This window comes from Stigmatopora nigra, chromosome 1, assembly GCF_051989575.1.
Source record: "Stigmatopora nigra isolate UIUO_SnigA chromosome 1, RoL_Snig_1.1, whole genome shotgun sequence".
NCBI classification, from domain to species: domain Eukaryota; kingdom Metazoa; phylum Chordata; class Actinopteri; order Syngnathiformes; family Syngnathidae; genus Stigmatopora; species Stigmatopora nigra.
Genome location: NC_135508.1, coordinates 9,953,882 through 9,976,901, shown reverse-complemented (window position 1 = coordinate 9,976,901; position 23,020 = coordinate 9,953,882).

The following is a 23,020-nucleotide window of genomic DNA, read 5'->3' as shown; positions in this document are numbered from 1 at the left end:
ACTTTAGAAACTGTCCCTTGAGATCAGTTTACCTCAGTATGTGGCCAAACCTTTGCGGGCTCGTGCAGGATTGATCTGTACAACACTTTTGTGGAACCATCTCTCCTGTCATTCACTCGTTCTTTATTCCTGGTTCTAAGCTTCCAGAAGGTTCCTCTAAGTTTCTGCTTCCCGGTTCATTTCAAATTCAATTAAGCCTCCAGAGATTCAACTAACTTTTAAAAGGATAGAGGGCATAAATCTGTCGCATTCACTTGTCAGAACTGCATCTGTTCCACCTACACACACTCCCTCTTTTCATCAATTCCTATATCCTTTATCTTTTTTTTTCGCTTTCCCACTGCCACGTTTCGTTTATGGTCCATTTTTGTGTCTGAGCTGTCTTTCCCATTCTTCTTACGATGTTCTCGTTGCAATATTATTTATGACCATACTTAGTTCAAACTCGATATATTACGAGTAAACTATTTGTTCCCTCTGTTTTGGATTGTAGGTCCTTAGTTCCCAGGTGTCAACGCCATGTGTGACTGACTACATGTGTGTATGCCACGGCAAGACTTTTTGGGTCATGCCCCAGCTTGCATCGCCGCGCAGTAAATCACAGCTCTGGTTTTTAACGTCTTCTCCAGTGTGCCTGTGAGAGTCATTAACAGACAAGAATTACAGAACACCCTTCAGCGACTGTACTTACAGTGTGTGTGCACATCCTTGAGTGTGAATTCATATTCTGTGCACAGATATGTCATTTTGATCCAGCTATGATGGATTCAGGTGTTTTAACTTTGATATTTGTATTACAACAAACTCTTACATCCAATTCTGCGATATTAGTGTATATATACAGTGCATGTGTGTAGCATTTAACATGCATTTGACTGCTGTTTAATTTTGTGCTGGACTATCATTTCCATTGAATCACATCCATATCTTATTATTAGCCTGGACCCTCTCGGGATGGTTCTGGAGGTTACGCTCTGGTAAAGGTGGGAGGGCAATAGCCCTGCCTCTAAGATGACATGGTTATTGAGGCAGCTATAGTGCCTTGGGGATCTATTTTGCGAAGAGCAGAGAGCAGGTCCATCATCTTTCACAGTCAAATTCTGCAGATGATGCCGATAAGGTCAAAGCATCCGTCACTGTGCCCATCACACTTAACACACTTTACAACAGCTCTCTGTGGCCTTACATTCCTTAAACGTTTATGCTGTCTGTGTAGTGGTCCAAAGTGCTTTGGTCATTATCTGCTGCTGCCCACCTTTTTAACATTTTTAGTTTTTTTTTTTTAAGGATAAATCATTCTGCGTTCATGAATGTATCTTACGTATTTTATATTTGATACATAATCTGGCTCATAAATGAAAAGCAATTCCGTCATTGTTTTTTATAATGGATACACTATCAATTTTTATGCAATGATTATATGTACATTCACACTATAATTTATAAGCTGCACCTGCCTATAAATTGCACCCACCAAATTTTACAAGAAAACTGTATTTTTTCACAAAGAAACTTCAGTGAACTATAAACTGCTGCCTTTATATTATGGGATATTTAGAGCAAGAGACATACAACCTGGAAAATGCATAAATAAACTACAATGGTCAATAAAACCATAGTGTTCAATGCGGGGGAGAAAAATACTGTTCTTTAGCCCAAATATTACGGGAACACAGACTTAGTAGGTTAATTGAACACTCCCTATATTTGATTGCGGAGGTGAATGTTTGTTAATCTTGTTTGTACCCTATGACCTACATCAGTTAGGATACGCCTTTGTGGTCCTTGTGGCGATAAGCAGTACAGAAAATTAATTGATATAACTACTGTTGTATACGGGTAGAATTTAATTGTCTGACAAAGGTAATATTAATTGAGCCTTGAAAAAAGTGGGAGAGTTCACTCTTGTCAGGATCATGCAAAATTTTACTCTATTGTTGATCAGCTCTCCCAGTGCTCCGAAACAGTTAAACTCTTCTTTCCGTGCTGAAAGTTAAAGGAAAAGCTCGTTTTTATATTATAGGATTTCCAACTTTAATGGTAATAACGTTTGGACATGGTCACGTTCAGACATTGAGTTAACATACTTTTTTTTTGAATAGGTTATATAATAATAAGTTTTGAATACTGAGCTGATGTTCCTTTTTGGCTTTTAGTTATATCTTTGCAAGCTCTTGAAGGGTTAAGTGCCTCAGTGCTGGGGCCATGCAGCCCCAAGGCTCTGGGAATAACGCCAGCTCCACTCATAAACATGGAGAGCTTTAAGCACGCTTTCGTGTGTGTGTACGTGGTTGCGTAGGTGTGTGTGTGTGTATGTGTGTGTGTGTGAGCAAGAGAGTCTGTGCCAGGGACAGCCCAGTGACTTAGAGTACAACCCTGCCCCCATGGTGAAAGGAGAGCAAAATTTTAAAGAGACACAAGCTATTGAAATGTGAAAGTATGTGTGCGTACAAAATGTACATGCATGTGAGTGTCACTACAGAATGAGGGGCAAAGGGAGGCGCTGTAGAGTTTTGCTCTCCTGTCCAATCTCTGATGGATGATCACACAGGTCTCACATCCTGTGGAAAGATGTCAGTCCTCTGCCATAAGGATTGCTGGAAGAGGAAAGAGCCGCTGTGTGTGTCATATTAACACCCCTGACCCTACCTTTACCCCCCGCCCACGCACTTGAATATCCTCTCAAAACGGATTAATCTGAGCAACCACGCAAACGTAACCAGTGAGTTTGACATCTTATACTGTACCATATGAGAGAAAAAGCACAAATGAGCCTTATTTAAAAGTGATAGTGTCATATTTTTTTTTTTTAGCCTGTCTATACCCTTTTGCGTTCTTTATTTAACACACTCACTCACTCCCACCCTCATATCCCATCTCCCACCCACTCACACACGCACACACACACACACACACACACACACACACACACACACACACACACACACCTACATAGCATCTGGCCAGCTGAGTCACATCTAAATAGAGTGGGTTGTGATCCTAACCCACACTTACATAACTTTTGTCTCCACACCACTGTCATCATAGCGCGCCTCAGCACACCAAAAAATTTAATAGATTGGATTGATAGATAGGACTTGAACTTCCCCTAAAATATTTGAACTTCTTTTTTTGTCAATGTCTCCATGTGTTTTTTCTTGTAACTTTTTTTCCCCTCACCATATTACCAGTATCCCATTTCTGCGTAGGTAATGAGGGAGTTAAGTATCTCAGCTCCTTTCAGACTGAGGGAGTCATTATTCTGGCAAGCTTAACCTTGTGTGATCGCACGCACGTGTGTGTCTGTGTGTGTGTGTGTGTGTGTGTGTATGTCTGTTTGAGCATCCATGCACGGATTCTACATTTTGGCAGTCTCCAGTTTATACAGATGGCGCTGCTTTCGTTGGATAAACCACAAAAAATTCCACCCACTGTCCAAGTTAGCACTTCTTTGGGAAAGAGTATACTCTCCACCCTCATGCCGTCCCTTCATTGTACACCTTGCCATTTTTTTCTTGTGGTGCCCCTACCACCCCTTGATCCATCTCTCTCTTCCCAGAACTAGACCTCCTTTTCCAATACCCGAAGAAGCAAGTGGTGTCTTTTTAACATCCATGTTTCTGTCACAAAATGGTGTTCCTCAGGTTATGACCCTGAAAGGTAAACTCTGGTTGGGAGGGTTTTGAACCCACGTAAATATAATTAAATCATCACTGTCAAACTCGGTAGTAAACTGAGCACAGAAGAAAAGTCATAAGAAGGTATGCTGTAGTCTGTGAGCTGTGCATTCTCTCTCTTTCTCTCTCTCTCTCTCTCTCTCTCTCTCTCTCTCTCTCTCTCTCTCTCTCTCCCTCTTTCTCTCTTTCTCTCGTTCTCTCTTTCCTGTATCTTTGTGTGTGTAGTAAAGATGTTACACCAAACAACAAAATTAATAAAGTAGTCTTTATTTGCTTTTAAAACCCTGAAGTGTAAAGGCTGAAAAAGGTTTATTTGCCTTGAGGTTACATATAATCCATCAAGTGAATTTCCTCTCTGTTGAAAAATATGCAATGTTTGGTGAACTGACTTAGGCTAGTTGGGTATTTGAGAATTACTCTGTAAGTGAGTCTGTGGCCTGCATCGGACTGGCAACAGTGCAGTATGTAGTGTCCAAAGTCAGGCCGGGAATGATGCGGTTTGCTCATAATCCTGTAGAGAATAAGAGAAAGAAAATTGAAGGATGACTAAACATGCAAAAACAAGAAACAGGATTGGTTTTTAATCCTTTTCTAGTTTGGTTTGAATGAGACCAAGATCTAAATTAAGAATTTTCGGTCACAAGACTAAGAAAGAAACCAAAGCTGACAGTTGAGACTGAACTCATATCAGAAGTTTTAAAAGTTTTAAATGAGATTACTAAAAATCTGCACTCATGATCAAGCTCGATCGTGATTACAAAGCCACCAAAAACAGTGACAAAGTTTTTTTTTCTAATTTCAGAATAATAGCACAACCGCTGCTTTTCTCATTAACCTTGCTGCCTCCAAACCCTGCCAGCTCCTTAGCTCATACAACTGTTTTAAAAGCTTATTTTCTGCCTGTGAATGTTACTATGTAATAAATTATATATCCTGATTTCATCTGTAGTTTTAGATTGTATTGAGCGCCACATCTCAAGCATGAGTCACAGGAGAATTTAGTGTTAAAAGTTGTATTTTTTTCCACTAATCTATTAATGAACTAAATTCTTGTCAGCAGGGTTTTCACTGAGTTTTAGCATGTGTTACCAGTGAAAGACTGTCTTCCCAATAAAGCTGCCTTTTCCCCCTTAGGCAGCAGCTCGCGTCATGGCACAGGATATGGACTCTGTTCCGAGCGTCCTATTTCTGCTTGTAGCCACATGGTTCCTACCTGTAAATGTTTCGGTATCCACCCCTTTTGGCAGTCAGTGAGATTGCACGCCAACTCATTTTCTTTGCATGCCCTAAAGCTAATCTAAGGCTCTAAAATATGGTGATCATTGAGCAATTTTTTAAGGACTACCGTTTGTTTGTAAATCAATGAGAATACGTATTCAAAAACTCCTTAAATCGACTAAAAGTTTTATGGGACAAATCTACACTTTTTCAGAATTTGATTTTTATTTTCTAGGTCGTCATAGAACCTTCTACATTTATAAAAATCTATTTTGGTTTAGTTAGTCTAATTTGCCTTTCAGGGTGGCTGTAAATTTGAAACTTTACAAAAAGTAAAAACAGGATTTCAAAGTCAAGTGATTTTCTTGCTCTAAGATGCTTTAAACTATATACTGTAGTTTTTGTCCTATAAGAAGCTTCCCCAACCAACCACCATGCTTTGACCCTCTGTGATTTATAGTGCTGTTCATCTTATTCGTGGATTTTATAGGCTAATGGGCTCCATGTCTTGCATGGTGCAAATATCCTATAGCAAAATGTTGTCTTACGCGGCGGCTTAAATATGAAGTGTTCTTGTAGAATTATGGGGGAGTGATTTTTAGTGGAGATTTGCTGTGACTGCTCATATTTCCGTGCCATTGAGGGCATAAAGTGTTCAATCTATTGCTCTATCACTACCAGTCCCACCGGGTCCAGATTAATTGGTCGTTTAGCAGCATCAATGGCAGCCAATGAGTTGATTTCTCAGTCAACAGTGTGATCCTCTTGATGATATAGTTGAAAGACATGCAACAGTTGTTACTGCAAAGTGCAGTATGATAAGGAACCAAATTGTAGTTGTTGAAAAGTGGTGGAGTTCTATGCTTAACTGAGTTCAAGTTATCAGGTCTAAAAGAAAGGGAAACATTGCATTTCCTAATAAAGCACCGTAGGGATAAAGCATTCAACACCCTGCTGCAATATGCTCCCTAGAAAGTGTATTACGTGGCCAATAAGACTCTGAAGAAGTGTAATGCACCATTAATGAATGCAGTAAAAGAAATCCCCCACCCTTCTGGGATGCATTTTCTGGCTCCCCCACCCGTCACCCTCCTACCCCGAGGCCAGGGCTTCACAGCTCCCCAGAATGGGGTCATTAGCTGGGTGCTAATGGTTTCAGATTTTCTAATTGAATGGGAGCCCATTGATCTGTAGGTAGAGAGAAATGGTTCTTTTCATTGCCTTCAGAATGGGCCTGCACAGCATTTGTCTCCATGCTGCATAAAAGGCCGCTCGGGAGGTAAAGTAGACATCAGTGAGGTGTGCGCACACGTGTCGACTCGAAGCGTGTGCCGGCAAACAGTTTCGTGGGGGAATTGAGAGCTTCTGTGTTTACAGACATGCATGCACAGTTGTTTTGCACTGTGGTGCCTTCGGGGCACCCATCCTGACACAAGCTCACTTTAATCTTCTTCTGCCTCTTAGTTCTGCCCCTGAGTTGTCCTGGTGATCGGATTTGCCCCTCTTGTCTTTTTCAACACTACAAAAACAGGGAGGTGTCTAGGGCCTCAAGGGTCAAGGTGGGTTAGTAAAGATGTGAGCTGTCAAGCAGGGTGTACATGTGTTGGCGATTGAGGTGCATAGTGCTGAAATCTTACATTTTTGCCAGTAAATTGAAAATCAACCTCATCTCCCACACTCCAGACAAGTTTTATTTTATTTTATTTTTTTTATCTAAAGTTGCTGATAGCTAATGTTGATTTTTGTGTGTTATCCAGCAACTTTGCTCCTACAGATGACTCAGTTTGATGCAATTAAGGGAGGGAAATATCACAAGGACAATGTCCATAAAATAGACCACTTAGTCATTACTTACCGATTATTTCATCTATTTTTAACGACACACACCGAACTAGAAAGCCAGTTGAAAGTAGATGAGATAATTTACAGTTGTTTATCTTTCATTTAGTGTATGATTAGGAATTGATTTTTTTATCATTACAGCTAAAGTTACAAACACTCTTGTATTATTTTAGCGTTGTAGTTCTTCATTCGATTTTGTTCTTATGTACTTCTACCTATTTTATTTGACTGTTTCAGTGTAGGAAAAAAAGGCACCAGGTTCTGTTTATCAAGTTGGAATTCACTGTAAAAATTGCAACTTTTTTTTCTTCCCTTACTCTTCAACTGTGGCGTACATATAAACACACATACACACAATCTCTCACAAACCCTATAATTACCAGGAACCAGCATGAGGAGACTCTTACTGGAGCTACTTGTTGACCGTATATATTTTACAGCAGTGCTTCTGACGCCAGAGGACAGCAAGCCTCATTTAGAACAAAGTCGAGTGTATAGATTTATTCAGAAAGACAAATTGTAGATAATGACCAGCTTCTACGTCACAAACCTCTCCGTATGTTCAATTTAAAGACACCCTTTTTTGAGCTTGGTGACATCATGTCTAGGACAGATTCTTTAATAACATATTTCGCTCCGCAGATGATCTTTAGATAAGTAGTGTGTGAGAGCACATGTGCATGCAATTGTGTATATAATAGTCCCTCCTTTACGGCAAACTTCTGTGTATGTATGTTTTTGCATGTCTTACTGACTTTACTATATATTTATGCATATTGAAGGACGGCCGGGAACTACTGAAGGTCTTGTCTAGACTCTTAATGAAAACTGTGGTTTGAGATTCAGGAGACAGACTATACGTTTCAAATACATGTTTCCAGCAAATCTAAAGTTTGCTAAACTTTAATCGCTCAACCTTCAGCTTTGTCAAAACAACTTTTTACATATTTGACCAAATACTTTCATGATCCTGATTAAACTTGTTGAGATGAGAATCGCTCACTAAGCTTTTAAACAATGATTTTTTGAAATGAAAGAGTGAATTGAACTATTTGTTTTGTGAGTGAATTTAACTACTTGTTTTGTGTAGAGCGATCTCGCCGATTTAGGGAAAACTTATGAGAGGTCAACCAAAAATAGCGCAGATTTGTGGAGTATAGAAGTTTAAACTCTGGGAACAGAGAAAGCTGAAGTATTGACACTGTGGAATAAAAAGCGGTTATAGGTTGGGGTCTTGCCACTGAATATTTTTTTCAGATAAACATAGACCATTGTATTTGTCAGTGTGGATTTATTCCGCTAAAAAGAGCCTTATTGGAATTCAACTTTGAAGAGTAGAGTGTTGTTGCATGATTGCAAGTTAACTCTAAAGTGAGTTGTCCAGGTAATTCTAGCAAGTGATAAATTGAACAGTAGAAGAAGACAAAATACTGCTGGAGTTTTGGATATGTGGTTGGTATCTCCTGAAGATCAGGCATTTATTAGAACTTTTCTGAAGCCAAGCCATGAAGTTTGTTAATGTTTAATATATTATAACTGAATCTGTTGCTGAGATGATTTAGTCAGCTGTCGGCTGAGTTTGAATAATGCTTGCACCTCAAGCGAATAAAAAACAGATGTATTGTTGTCTTTTTAGATATAAAAATGGTCATGTTCTCCATTACACCTTAAAACCAGTTGCATCAAACCAATATGGTGAGTGAACATGGGCCAAGCCGCTCAGGCTTATTCATGCGAGGCATTAGAAGACAAAGATTAAAGCACATTAAATAGCTTTACAAAGATGATTTGTTGCATAATGACACCAAGACCAAAAACAGAAGTTCTGTCTCCAAGATGGTTTAAACATGATTTGATTATATGGAGTGGCACAAAATAGACTCTTTCAAAGAATAACCACAGTATTGGCTTGGCCTGTTCAGGACATTCTTTAGACCCAACAACTCCCCAAGTAAAGAACACAGGCGCGAGGGGAGTACGAGAAAATTCATATAAAACATGAATATATGTCACTGAGGAGTTAAGTGTAAGAGGACAACAAAAGACAGGGCAAAACAAGGATAATGAGTGGATGAAGGTGAATTGTCGCACTGAGTCTGCTGGCTCTGGGCCTCACTTCTTCTGTGGAATCTCTCTTCCATCCACAGTGACATGTGGTTTCACGGCCATTACCACACCACATTATACTGCGACGTGCCATAATGTGAGGCGTCCATATGCACTCCTCTGTCTGCTGGCTCCATAAAAGACGAAAGACCAACTGTTTTTGCTAGTGTCAGTGTACACAATTGAATCAAACATAAACCCTTCCCCCAACTCATTTTACTAAGTGTGAATCGAATAAAACATCAAGTCCAAGTTAGAAAAAGGCATAAAAACTGCAGATGTTAACACTTTCAGTATGTGACAAACTTTAATTTAGCTTTCATTTTTTTGGAATCAATCGCAATCTTTCATTTGATTTTGCACCGACAGTACTTATCTAAATTCACCATCTGTGCATCATGTAGAAAACCAAATTAGAACACATCAAACTAAAAGGACACCATGACACATTTTTTCCTATTTTTAAATCTGGAGTGTTTGTGTGTGCAGTTGTGTATGTATGTGTCCTGGATTGAAGAACAGAAGGTCTCCACAGGGTTACCCTTTGCGGGTGGACTCTGGGATTCACCGTGAAAAAAAATTCCAAGGACATTTCCCTACTAGAGCCAATCACCACACAGAGCAGTGACTGGTCATGTGTGCTCACTTGATTTAGAAAAGTACTATAAGATCTCATTTCATTTTCTGAACCGCTTTATCCTCATTAAGGTCGTGGGGGGTGCTGGGGCCAATCCCAGCTGTTTCCGGGTCTCGGTGGCCGACCGATCGCAGGGAAAAGGAGACGACACAACCATTTACAATCATACCCATAACTAGGGACAATTTAGAGTCTCCAATCAGCCTACCATGCATGTTTTTGGAATGTGGGAGAAAACCGGAATATCCAGAGGAAACCCACACAGGCCCGGGGAGAACATGCAAACTCCGCACAGATAGACATGACCTGGATTTGAAACCAGGACCCCAGAGCTGTGAGGCCGACTCGCTAACCACTCGGTCCAAGATTTGGTCCAATGAATCTCTAAATTTGTGAAATTATTGTACGAGAGGAAATCTTAACTTTGTCAAATCGTGTGTACGTGTAAAGATCTACTCATCTATTTTTTTTCTCTGTAGATTGGTTGATAACAGGGCTCCACACAAAGAACCAGATTGTGTCCTTCGGTCCCAGTCGTTTGACAGTAGATTTTGAAATGCTACTTTGCAGGCTGAGCTGCCGTCAGAAAAGTGGAAGACAAAGCCAGCATTATATTGTAACACGTGGCCCTGAGAAATTACAGTTCCACATAATGTAATTATACTACAGCGGTGGGTGTGAATTATTTCAAGTTACAGACATGAGCATACCCAGAGATTATTCATAAAAGGTCATACTTTTATGATATGGATGGGGACCATTATTAAAACCAGATCAGAAACCCTTAACAATACAAAATTCTATTTATTTCGTACATTTAACACACACAGGAGAAAAGTATTTTTTGACCAGTGTGACCAGCTTAGGTCAGGGTGAGGACAGGAATTCTATTTTGTGAAAATGTATAAAATATTACAGCATCATGGAAATACACAAAATGTGTCATATTGACAATTGACTTTAACTGAAAAACATTTAATGTTATGTCAGTTATTCAAGTTAAGCCATTTTTTTAATTGAAGCGTTGCATTTTCTTTTAAATGCTTGCACAAAAAGATGAAACATGAATTGTTGCTATCTAAAAATAGATTGTAGTCCTATTCTTCAAATGTGTGTCTGCCTCACAGTGGATTGGAGGTGATGAGAAGAAATAGACGGATAATACAGGTCGTGATCGGGACTTGGTAGAGTGGCCCATGATGTAACGCTATAAATAGAAGTCTCTTCTTGGCTCATGCCCCATCCTCTTGCACCTCCCTGTGCTCTGCTGTCCCACACTTCCACCAACCACCACCACCACCCTCACCCTGTCCTTCCCGCATTCCACCCTAAAACCGTATGCCTCCGTCCATCCCTTGTTCCCATACAGCACCTGCTCTGACACCTCCTCTGCCAACTGGCTGATGTCATGCTTTCGTACCGGACAGTCATCCTCACGCTGTCCGGCTAAATTGCAGCCAACTCAGGGAGAGCCGTGCCGACCCTCACATTCAGTTCCACTACAGCAAAGACTCTAACTCTTTAGTGCATCCTCAGCAAGAGCACTTACATACCACACACAGCACTCAAAACTCAGTTTAAGAAAAAAAAACATGTTTAATAGGAAGTTCAACTTTAACGTTCATAATCACAGTTTTTTTGTCCAGAAAAAAAACAGTTGCATTCAAACTTTAATTAACCTTTATTTAACAGTTTTAACTCATGAATAATGTGTGTAAGTGGGTAATTGTTTTTTTTCTTCAAAATTGCCAGTTAGTCAGATACTCACACCACCAGATTATTGGTAGACCTACATAATATACTACTTTGTAACATTATATTTCCAACAACAGTCCTCAAACAAAATGATATAAATTCTCACCAACCTGCTAAATAATAAATAAATGAAGATACAGGTTAATGATCATAAGCACAATCTCTTGATCACAGACATCCCTTTTGACCTCAAATTGGTGGCGTCACTGACCCGTGACTCTGTTATTGCCACACAAAGGTCTGTCTCCTCTAAACACACTTTGCGTCTGTCTGTGTGTTTGTTTCCTGTCTGCATCATCTATGCTTCCTATGCTCTTATAGACTTCCATTGAGGAAGTCAACACGAGAAAGTCCTCTTGCCATCCACTTTAGCCACTCACGGATTAATGTGGAGACTGAAAGACTGGTTTCCCATTGTGTGTTTTACACACTCATTTGTCAAATCTAATATCACTTTTTGCCATAAAAAGTATTTGGATGAAATCCCCACCAATCTCAACGTCTCTTATCTTTCTTTCGAAACCTCTTACCTTGATGAAATTTCATGTAGGCTACATATGTACCTTTCATCTTTGTATGTCATTGTTTGCTTATGCTCCACTTTACGCCAACTAGATTAATGTCCTGCAGATATAAAAGTAATGCTCTCTAAACAAAAGGTTCAGAAAATGTAGTATTTTTAAAGTTGATGTGAAAAATATAACTTATCCTATCTCTTATACATTTGTCACGTAAACACTACATTTTGATTCAGTATGTAGTCTTTTGGCAGATTTTCCAATTAATGTGGATTATGGTATTTAAACAAAACCCACTTTTTTCCCAATCACTAGGGATCAAATACAGTAAGTATTCCCAACATGTTATATTGCATTGCACAAACTTGGAGAAGACGTTTGCCCTTTTGTTTGATGGATTCGGACATGTTTGTTATTGGTAGATTATTATTACTAGTAATTATTTTTGTTGGTAGAGTGTGGTTGTTAGTTTTACCCCCCATAGCTGTGACAAAACCAATTAAACATCCTCAAATGTAATGAATGTAATCACCAGTCAAAACAACAGGACCTGACAGAGCAAGGGTCCCAAGAATATGGAGCCACTGAAGCGTTTTGTGCCTGAAGCCTCTCGGTCTTCTAGGCCCTCGAGTCGTCATTATGGCCAGTTAAGAGGATCAGGGGTCTCTAAAATAACATGTCTACTTTTTTCTGACCTAACTTTTGCACAGAGTCATAAGGTCACAGCGCAGAATCAACCAGGTCTGTCTGGTTGGATCTGGAGTTACTTCCATTCTCTGTCATCCTCATACGGCCCTCACGATAGCTTGCAACATCAAGTGTGGCCGACTGCATCGGTTTGAGGAGGAGGAACTGTGAATCACAGAACATCACTCAGCGTTTGTCTCAAGCGTTGCCTTGTAGAAACGTTCACACATGCACATAAAACTTCATTTGAGCACAGGCACGATCTGAAATTCTTTTGGAAACCACAGTCTTCACCATTTTTCACTCCACCCTAATAGACCATCGCAGACTGCCTTATCCTCACACTCGGCCGCAAACACGCAGATTGTAAAGACGCTGTTATTTGAGGGAACTGAAAGAAGGCCTTCCTCATTAGCTCCTTCTTTCAGTAAAGGGAAACTGGAATGGAAATGAGTTTGTGAGCTCCATGCAATCCTTTTATTTCGTTATGTTAGAGTTGGCTTATTTTGTCTAAAGACTCTTAATTGCTCTGCTTATTTATTTCCATTTTTGCCACCACTCCTATTACGTAAAAGACAGTCATTTTACAGACCGTTGAATGTGCGCCATGGTGAGACTAACATGCTACAAATGTGACCCCACGCCTGCCGATGTGTCTTGAGAATTTAAGACTACCATCACAGCAATCTGGTAAACATGCCGGTAATGCTCTGTGAGGGTCAACAAGTAATGCTTAAACTTCATAGCAATATTTATTTTTTTAATTTTGTTAAACGCCCCCTTTTTGCCAGCTTGAGGTGCTTGTGAGCCTGGAGGACGGTGTGATGATAGTTATGTTGGTGATCATGATGTTTTAAAAATGAAAACAATGTTGTGTCTCTGACAACTGATTCCTAGCTTCACAATGGGTAGTGTACCACTTGAAAATTGATGCATCTCAGAACTAATGCTGCGTTTTGTATTAAATGAGGAGCCTGCTTTGGTTTGCATCTCCTTTCTTTATGAAAATACATCCATTCGAATTCTTTTTACGAAAAAAGGAGACATTCAATGCTAATTGGCGATATTATCATTTTGGAATACCGAATTCCTGATAAATAGCTACACTTTAAGTTGAATATGTATGTGGTTTTAGGGGCATAAAAATGTAGGATATAAGATACAATTCACAAAAAAATCGTATTAACATCATAATTTAATATCGTACTCGTTTAGTGGTTTTTATGATTCTACTGAAGACTCAAACGTCTTTTTCTAATACATTTCTGGTGAACATTTATACCTTTTTTAATCCTACCCTGTATTCAACTCTTATACGCATGAAGCTAATACTGCATGTGTTCAGTCTCATTAATCACAGTCCAGGGATAAACCCAGATTTGAATAAAATAATTGGTTTATTACTCACCTATTTTGCTCTTTTAGGATTTTCTAAATTATGGGCATTTGTCTCCTTTTACTATTTTAACATTTGTATCGGCACTGTTCTTTAAATAATTTACAATAGGTAAGGACTGTGAGTGCATTCATCCTTTCCAAAGAGAAGTTCTTACGGATTTTTCAAACTGGTTAATGCCAGATTGTGCTAAGCTTCCCTGCCATGTATTTTAAATCGTTTTTTACCTTTCCCCTGGCTCGCCTCTCCTTTGCTCATCATAAGCTTTGTCACTATTTCCATTTGTTCACTCACTACTTTCCTGTCCTGGTTCTGACTGGCGAGTGCCGGTTGCAACAAAAGTGCTGAGTGAAATCTGAACATTTCCACTGAAACTATCGTGTGAGGGCCACCAACATCAAGTTTGGATGGCGTAAGATTTGTTAACTGACAGTCTGAAAGTGACTCAGGGTCAGAATGAGGAAGAGGTCAGTTAAAGGCTTGAAAAGGAAGATGAGGAGAGACTGGTGACGGAGTGTTCTTTCTCTTGCTTGAAGTCACTCTACAAACCGTTATTTGAAAACCTAACGATTTTAAATCTATGTAAAATATAATTTTCTGAAATTGGCCGAATAAACAAGTAGACGCTGTTGAGATCAGACTTTGAGTCTCAAATCACATCTGTTTCCCTAAGCAATTCCAGATTTTTATATTTACATGTGACATTAAAACTATTTCTCTTTATTCTTGTCTATTGAAGTTATTACCGTTTAAAAATAAATCATCACTGGATCCTAACTTCAAATATATTCTCAATATCAAAAGAAGAAAAATATTTACTCTCTTTAAATACATTTCAAAAAGACCAAGTTCATGTAAGGGTTTTTTATGGGGTCCATCGGCCAGCATCTGCCGTTTTAAAAAGAATTGTTCACAGCAAATGATGTCCAAGCAATTTCACTCAGAGTTGTAGTCAATGGTGCCCATGGGATAAATAGATATAGCTCTTCATTCTTTGGAACAGGATGATCAGAATGTTTTATCAAACTAAATAATCTGGCAATTAATGAACCACATTGCAAGAAAAAAACATTGTAGTGCATTTTTATTGGTTTCTAAACACAAATTATGCTTATTGTACTGTATTTGGAGGTCAAATAACCCTAGCATTACAATGTGCTGATCCCCAGTACAGCACACTCTCGGATTTTAGCTTAGTCACGATCCGAGCATGTGCACGTGTACAATAGCTTTTCAACTCTGTATCTAGTTAAATGTGCTGAATCCATCTGATGTTAAGAGTTGCACTTCCAGCCTTTCCCTTTTTGGCTCTTTTTTTTTTTAAGAGGTTAACTTAGCTCATGTCACAGTCACGTTGTTTGGGTAGCCTCGTCAACAGGATGCAGCCAATGCAGAAGTCAAAAAGGAGCAGTGTTTCGCAAGCTTCCAGATTGCTTGAGCACTGGGCAACTTCCCATCTCAGTGCAAGACAAATGTTCAGATGGAGTCTCACAAACATAGCGCTGTGGCAGCTTGGCAAATGCTGAATGCAGATCTGTTCAGCACATTCTCCTCCCATTGCTCTCTCTCAGCGTAGGCTTAGCCGAGTCATGTTCATGCATGACGCAAAAGCTCGATGATTTTAATCATTATCGTCTTACCAACTGCTCCAATGTGCAATTTATCTATCTAAGCCAACTTCCAATTTGCCACTGGAATCATCGCTGCTGCTTTGGCTGCGTCGGGGAAGACACACTAATGTTTAAAATAGCTCTATAACAGGCGGATAACTGTTTGCACAATCTCGCCATAAAACTAACTGAATGCAGAACAATAATGGCAACAGACAGAGATTGGGCTGCCTTATTTGCTTCTGTTGGCCACCAACTGGCTGGTTTTGATCTCAGTGACTTATAACAGGCAGTATGGTAACGCAATTTGTGATGGTTTGTTCTTTTATTGAGCTTTGAAAATTGATTTTCCTTTATGTTTGAATGATATTATAGAGTTTTGGAAGGCAAAAATACAAATGGGGAAAGTATAACTCTAAAACGGCAATCTCAATCATGTTTGGTTTAACTTTTTCCAGTTCACTAACAGCACTTTTCTGTTACAATAAATCACAGAAGCACTGTACTTAAAATTTGAAAACGAATTGGCTTTGAAATGTAATTTAAAATGGTTACATCTCAATGAGTGAATGTGTTTTACAGTAAATGGATGTTTGTTCTTATGTCTCAAGTAGCTGCACAGCATGTTCCTCACAGCCTCAATAATTACTTAGTACTGGAGCCCTGAAATAATACACTTGGCCCAATTACATTTTGAACTTCATCATACAGCCTCACATGATGGAGAATGAAATAAAAAAGCAGTGAGGAGGAGGTGGAATAAGTTCATTTTCTTTTTAGCCTTATTTTGCCTTACTCTGTACTTTTATTCCTCTCTTCTGCCCAATATTTATCCTGGAGACATACAGAAACATCACCTTCCTCTTCCCTCTCCACTCAGGTCCTCTGGTGTGGTCTGGTAGACCCGGGACAAGTTGGGTCTTTGCCATCAAGGCTTGTTTAGGTAAGCCTCTTCAAAGCGAGGCAGTGAAAGAGCCTACTGTACACGGGAAGGGATGTGTAAATACCATACGGGTGTTAGCATAACTCGTGTTCGCACCACACACTAGTTACATGCGGGTTGCACAAAACCTTACAAATATAAACGTAGCTCTTTCAAATCTTACCATATAGGCTAACAAAACAAAGATCTGAGTCATTTGTTATTCCACCATCTGTCGGTCACAAAAACGCAGTCATGAGCCCAACATATTTTGCTTTAAATATAGATAGATGTAGATGTGATGTTCATTGACTTGGACCGAGAGGTTGAACACGGAATCCATATTTAGACTTACCCCCCCTGTTTCCTTGCGTAGTACAAACCACAGCTTGCATTCTGTACATACTTATTTTCACAAGGATGCCACTGCATACGTAGGCTTGGTAAAAACCCTGGTTTTATTGCTTGATGCCATTTTAGCAAAGCAGGACACCTGACTCTTACGGGCTAAAGGAAATGTACTTCCAAATGAAAAGTGCTGTAAGAAGAGGGCATTTGTAATGAACAGAGATAATAGGGGTGCCGTATGCCTGTCCGTTGTCTGACACAAGTCGGCCCGCTTGGCCTGCAGGCTTCTCCCTGAGAACTAAGTCTTCTCCCCAGGTGCCTGCCAACTCCCAGTGGGGATGCAGCTACATGTTCAATTATGCTTTGGAGTCGGCATGTCTTTGCCTCTTAGCTTGCTTTTGTGTCAGTATGCTGAAAGATACAGCAAATGAAATTTGTTTGGATTCATTATGTAATTTAGGTTAAAATAACAACTTAATGGATCGTGTGGTTTTGTTTTTGTTCTGACATACTGTGGTCCCGTATGCCTGAGTGGATAGTAGTTTTATTATCCAAAATTCCCGTGAGAAATGAGAGCTAATGAGTGGTTCTTTTCACCACGGACAAATCACTTCATTTTTGTGTTTGTGTATAATATTTCTCATTATTATAGCTACATCCTTCAGTTGTAGATGCGTGTGAAATACAGATATCTGCAACGGAATTGTTGATAATGGCAACTCCAGTTTAAGATGTCTGCAATGTCATTTTAATGAGTCATGATTGAATTATTCATTTCACCTAGTTAAGACTAAGATACAGTAACTGTAAAAGAGCATGCAGATGTCTCTCGTTGCAGCCAATTAAGACACATTTAACTTTTGATCTTACAGAGAAACAAAACAGCTGCACATATTGATTATTTATATTTGTAACTGTATTGTACATTTCTATAATGTATGAATATGTGAAAACGAGTTGTTGCAAATATAACAATATTGTTGTTGACTAGATAAAACTCAAATACAAATTGCTGCACGCATATCTTGTTTAATTTTATAAGTGCTTTTCTCCTGTCTTTTCCAATTGTTTCTTGAATCACTCTAAAATCTATAAACTTTGAGCTCTTACTCTGTCCCCTTCCAACTCTTAGTATTTTGTCTTAGTTGTCTATTGATAACAATAAGCGTTATTTAAATATTACAGTGTATTGTGTATCCACAGTATACACGTGTAGCAAACCCAATTTCATCCAAGCCATATCTGGTAGTTTAACATCTCTGAAAGTGCACACGTTGACTTGTTTAATTGAGGTTTGTGTTAGTGTGAGCATGCGCTTATTTGTGGTTCTTGTAAGTGCGTACATGTGTGTTCACCTACATGAAATTCGAAAGTTATCTTAATAGGAGGGCAAGTATTAACACTGGCAATAAAACAACATGAATGTTTTTTTCTGAGCCTCACCTTGTTGTTCCACACCCGTCCATAAATCCCATTTTCACTAACAACATTAATGTGTAAGGAAAATGTGCTGGGCTGTGCTGCCTAAGCACTCTTTGCTAGTAGTATCATTTAAAAGTTGTCCTGCTGCTCTAATAAGTAATTGAAAATGTGTGTCCCTTTTCAGATATTCGAATCATCTATGCTGCTTTGAATTACAATCTTAAACATGTTTCTCAAGATAAATTTAGAAAAATCTAATTTGAGGAAAAGGTAATGTTTTTCCTTTAGCTAATGGTTGAGTATAAACAATTTGTGTGCCATCAAATTTTCTATTGTCAAGGTACCGTATTTTCACGACTATAAGGCACACCCTTAATGAATGACATTTTCCCCATATATAAGGCGCATTGGATTATAAGGCGCACCCTCAATGAATGGCACATTTCATTTTTTTCCATATATAAGGTGCACTAGATTATAAGGTGCTCTGTCTATTTTGGAGAAAAATCTAAGACTTAAGTGCGCCTTATAGTCGTGAAAATACAGTACTTTTTTTTTAGGATTTTTTGTTTTTATTCTGCGTGGAGGCCACTATTGGTTGAAGTACTATTGTTTATTCAATATATTTTTTTGCATTTATCAGTGTCAGTACATATTTTGTTGTTTTCCAGCTTTATTCTATTTCAAACTTGACTGTAGAAGCTAAATATCGTATTTTCCATATATAAGGCGCACCACATTATAAGGCGCATCGCATTATAAGGCACACCCTCAATGAATGGCACATTTTATTTTTTTCCATATATAAGGCGCACTGGATTATAAGGCGCCCTGTCTATTTTGGGGAAAATGTAAGACTTAAGTGTGCCTTATAGTCGTGAAAATACGGTAATTGGTGAAGTGTCCCTGACATTCATGATTAAAACATTTCCCCCCATACTTCTTATACAGCCACACGTGTATTAATATCTATCTGTATATGTATTTGTGGAATATTCCCATGGAGAGCTGTTTATTAGCCCAGCAAGCTGTGCCACTGGGGAGCAACATTTGTAAACATCATGCCTGGAGAGGCCATGTTTGTGTGTGGGTGCGTGCATGTGCGTGTATTTATCTTTACACATTTTGAGCAAGAAATCTCTACGGGAGCTTTCACTCAGTTTGTTTTTCTGGGTAACATTATCTACAAGTAATGGATGTGCATGTTGCATGACTTCCCTCAAGCTAAAAACCAAGAAAAAATAAATACTGGTATAGGAACGTCGTAAGATATATCTTTTAGGGGTGCCAGAACATTATTCATGTTCTTAAATATCTTTCTTAATACTTCAATGTTCCATGTAATTTACATCTAATTGATGATGAGTCAGCAGCATCGACATCTGTGTTTGTCCTTTTTAGAACTTTGTGTGCACAAAATGTGCATTAAGCCTCCCATCAATTTGTTTAGAGCCACTCAGTCAGGCGTGTGTGATACTGAAAAATATTTTTCGCAAAAAAACTAAAATGCAAACACTGCGAAATGCGAAAAAAGGGAGAATTCTTTATTGGTGCAAATAGACATAAAACATGACACTGCCACCATTCATTCATGGCCTATTCATTCCTCCTACCTTGTCCCTTACTTTCGCTTTCATGCTCAGTCTGAGGCACGTCATTCAATCATCAACAAACAGAAAAAAAAAGCATGCTCAAATATCATCATTATTGACCACCTATGTTGAAACAGGCAAGTAATTTGGTTCCGGTCGTTTGAATTGCTCTATTATGCAGCCAACAAAATAAAAATGGACAGTAAACACAAAAGTACATGATTCATTTAGCAATAAAAAGTCACCAGTAGAAACTGATACAGGTGAGAACATGCCATCAAGCCACTCACCATATGTAGACAACAAAGAAGAACATTTATATTTTAATTAAATGCTGTGGGAGTTTTCTTCAGGTTGAGTGTACTAAAAGTATAATTTCACAGGACACATTGCAATGTGAAACACAAAGGGATGAGGGGAGGAAACAGATAACACTGTGATTCACATTCCTTGTTTTTATTTCACATCGAAACCTCGCACAAAAAAAACCCAGTAAATGGCTTTAGTGGACTATCTCGTCTGCTGTCTCTTCCTTTCTGTCAGACTTCATTCATCAGTCCACGGCAGAGTTACGCAGCTTGCGGCCTGTGACACTGATATGTATAGAGGTGTGTCGCACTACATGGACACAGACACTCACCTTTCGACTCTTTCCACAGAAGATTCAACCCTGGGCTGTTTATTTAATCATTAGTAACACAGTTATTGGTCTATGGTCAATATGACGTGTACGTCCAGCTGCACTTCCTTGTCTAGCTTGACCACTTTTGCGTGTGTAGATGAAAAACTCTAAAAGTGCACTTTTACATCATAGTCTTCAGTAACATTTAAAAAAAAAACCCGACTATTTCTATAGATAATACAAAAGAAAGCGGTTATTTACTACAAAAGAGTGACTGGTGGAGATGTGTCAATAGAGAAATTGCTGTAGGAAAATATTTTACTAACATAAGGTGATTAAGGGGGAATAGTTGATATAGTTTGAGCATTTCTTTTCATTCATTTTTTCCAAGCCCTCAAACATAATTAGATATATTTTGAGTCCAGTTTGCATTCAATGCAATGCTCACTCTCCCATTATCCACAGCACAAAAACCACAAAAGAATTCTGAGCTTAGTGAGTTCGTCCACCCTGTCATCCAAATCAAGTTGGAATACATGTGGAGAGGCATGGCAAGTGTTGTAGATCAGCATGTTCTCAGAATTTCGGGAGCTTGGGTTCCAAAAGTATGAAAATGCTATGTTTCCATCAAAGTAGTAGGAAACTAGCATTTTTTTCTTTTCATAAACATCATAATATAAGAGACACTACTGCTTAAAGAATGTTCTACTACAGTATTCAAAGTCCCCTTGAAATGGTTCCACTTTATTTGAATATTTCCTATAATAGTGTGATAAGACCTAATGCCATTAAGATTATTTCAAATCTATTTCATTTAGAATTTAGGGGTAGGAAACTTAAGAACCTTCTTAAAAATGTTCCTTCACCCTGCACCTTCTCCTACCCTAGTGAGGATAAAACGGTTCAGAAAATGAGATGAGATGAGAGATGTTTCAAATTAAAAAGCTTTCATTTTTGTAAGATTCATTATATTACATTTCAATGAAATTTAATTCCAATTGATGTGAAAAACACACTTGATTGGAATTGTCTACATGTCACAGACAAAAATCATCTTCACTAACCAAGTATTACTGAGCTTGATACATTTTTACAAAAACCTAAAATAACTAAAGCGCCGATAGATGTGGTCGTCAAATTGATTTTTGTCAAACAAGGCAAGACTGTCTTAACTGCTTCTATGTTATAGAAAGTGGAGGAGGGCTGAATATGAGGAGTTTAGACTGTACTCACACACGTGACTGAGAAGTGAAAGACTCTGGCCCTTGCGCACAAACACAGCTGCTTCCCTGAAGCTAATCTACAGGTTGATTCTCTGCCCTTCTCATCCCATCATGCATGCAAGCACCCACATGACACACACACACACACACATCTGCAACTGAAACCCAAACCAAACTGTTTGTCAGATTTGATAATAACACTTGGACTGTCGGAGCAGAGAAAAAGCACTCCAAAAAACTGTCAGCGTCCTACTTACCCTTAAACCAGCAGGACTGTGCTTACGGGATATTTGCCGGCAAGTTTCCGGATAGGCTGACACAATGTTACCGCTCCTGGAGTCACAGTGTTGTTTTTGTACTTCTACAATTTCAATACAGTGTGAATGCAGTTGATGTTATAGTATGTCCTGCTTAGCTTTTAAAACTTTCAAGAAACTTTCAAAACTCTAAATCCACTGTCATAGTTATGGTAAATGTGTGCATAATATTTGCAAAGTACTAAATTAAAGGTGACTTTGTGCTGAAAGCAATTTTAACTCCTAATGTTTCATGCATAAGATGAGTGTGAAAACGTTCAAGCTTGTCATCTGCAATTTGTAATTTGATTGCAACTTTGAAAGTCAAGTGCTTGAAATCAGTAACTAAGTAATCCTTTATTTGTGACTTATTTTATGATTATTTTTTATTATTTATGTGTTTGTTTGTTGTTGCTATTTTTGCACTCTGTGGTCGAGCTTTAAATCTCATTGAAAGCATTCAATTCAATAAATATTAAAATTTAATTTTGTCAGCCCCCTGTTTACGACATGGCAAGAAAAAAAGACCAACTAAAATTGCCATTGTCTAAAGATAAAAGATAAAGAAAAAGATCATGTGTGCTCATTTGGGCGACCTACCATTTCCTGTTACCTCAAAGCAGCATTCACAATAGTATATATTTAATCATGTCTCTGCCTGTTGATGCACTCCACTTGTATCTGTTTTGTCACTTTATGAAATATTCCCACATGGCTTTTTTCCACACACGCTTCGTCACTATCGGCCAAGTCAAGAACTGAAAAAGCAGACTTTGTTATTGTTACAGTAACCTTTACGGTTATCAACGTGTCCTTCGAGTGTTTCAGAAGTCGTAGTAGTCAAAGTTTGTTTTCATTAAAGGTTGTTTACATTTTACAAATAGCTTTCTACTCACCCCCCTAACCTCTTCTGAAGGCATTTTTCCAATTGTGATTAGGTCAACGACGCCCCTTGTCATACTTCCAATTGCTTGACTTAATGTGACCTTTGCCCTAGAAAAGGCATCGTCTCTCCAGTGATGTGGCAGTGTGGTACGCTGGAGTCTTCCTATTTCCTCTATATGTTTATCAATGACATGGTGAACACGCGCTTGCAATTGCTCATGAACTTTGTCGCCCATACAATTTGAAGTGAGAGGAGGATTCTCT